Below are 435 nucleotides of genomic sequence, written 5' to 3'. Positions count from 1 at the left end.
GCTTACGGCCATACCACCCTGAACACGCCCGATCTCGTCTGATCTCGGAAGCTAAGCAGGGTCGGGCCTGGTCAGTACTTGGATGGGAGACCGCCTGGGAATACCAGGTGCTGTAAGCTTTTGCACTTACACACACAAAGTGCAGAGAGCGCTGCTGCTCATGTTTATGCTCACAGGCATGAAAAGTTAGATTTCTGGGTAATAAAATCTTTTTTCTATCTTTTTAACATGAGAATATTATATTTCCATCTTGTCTTAAACAGTAATCAGATTAATGATGAGATAAAAGTAGAACAAGGAAAGAATAGGCCATGTATCTCACGTTTAAACAAAATTGATGTTTTCTGAAAAATCTCACACAGATAAACATTTACAGGAAATTACTTTTCCTTCAAAACAAACATCAAAGAGTCTGTGGTTTTCTTTATTGATTGT

The 435-nt window shown here is 38.9% G+C and overlaps 1 non-coding gene across 1 annotated transcript; it reads left to right on the top strand.

The window, feature by feature from the left end:
• On the top strand, positions 1-119 carry LOC146681791 (5S ribosomal RNA). The gene has a single exon (XR_014918362.1). It is a non-coding gene; the product is annotated as a 5S ribosomal RNA (ribosomal RNA).
• Positions 120-435: the final 316 nt, after the last annotated feature.

This window comes from Copadichromis virginalis, linkage group LG23 (genome assembly GCF_057382275.1).
Source record: "Copadichromis virginalis isolate Kocher_CV1m ecotype Utaka linkage group LG23, C_Virginalis_male_GT1.1, whole genome shotgun sequence".
In the NCBI taxonomy this organism is placed as follows: Eukaryota; Metazoa; Chordata; class Actinopteri; order Cichliformes; family Cichlidae; genus Copadichromis; species Copadichromis virginalis.
The sequence above is the reverse complement of the archived record's forward strand: the minus strand, read 5'-3'. Positions and strand labels throughout refer to the sequence as shown.